Source organism: Fragaria vesca, linkage group LG7 (assembly GCF_000184155.1).
Source record: "Fragaria vesca subsp. vesca linkage group LG7, FraVesHawaii_1.0, whole genome shotgun sequence".
Classification (NCBI taxonomy): domain Eukaryota; kingdom Viridiplantae; phylum Streptophyta; class Magnoliopsida; order Rosales; family Rosaceae; genus Fragaria; species Fragaria vesca.
In genome coordinates, this window is record NC_020497.1 from 17,552,900 (window position 1) to 17,553,347 (window position 448).

Genomic DNA, 448 nt, shown 5'->3' on the forward strand with positions numbered 1-448 from the left:
CATTTAATTTGTTTACCTGTTCTTTACATGGTTTCTTACTGTCACAGTAGTATTGGTCTATTATGATTGGGTTGGTAACATTATGCATGTCAATGTTCTCAAACGTGATGTTGCTGGCATTTCCAGATCCTCCCTGCAACATATTCCATTAATTGGTGCATGTAAACTCGAAAACTTGATATATACGTGATACTAAATTTCATGATATAGCTTCTATTAACTTGAAGATCAAATTGATATATATTTACGTTCTAATAAATATTATTACCTGCCAAGTCTTGATCATGATGCCATTCGTAGTTCCGTTTAGTTTAGCTCCATCGACGACAACTTCAGAAACATGAGCTTCTGATTTTCCAGATCCCAAGCTTCCGATACTAATGAGGTCACAATCAAAATTTCGATCAAGCGTAAGCATGCATATATATATATATATATATATATATAT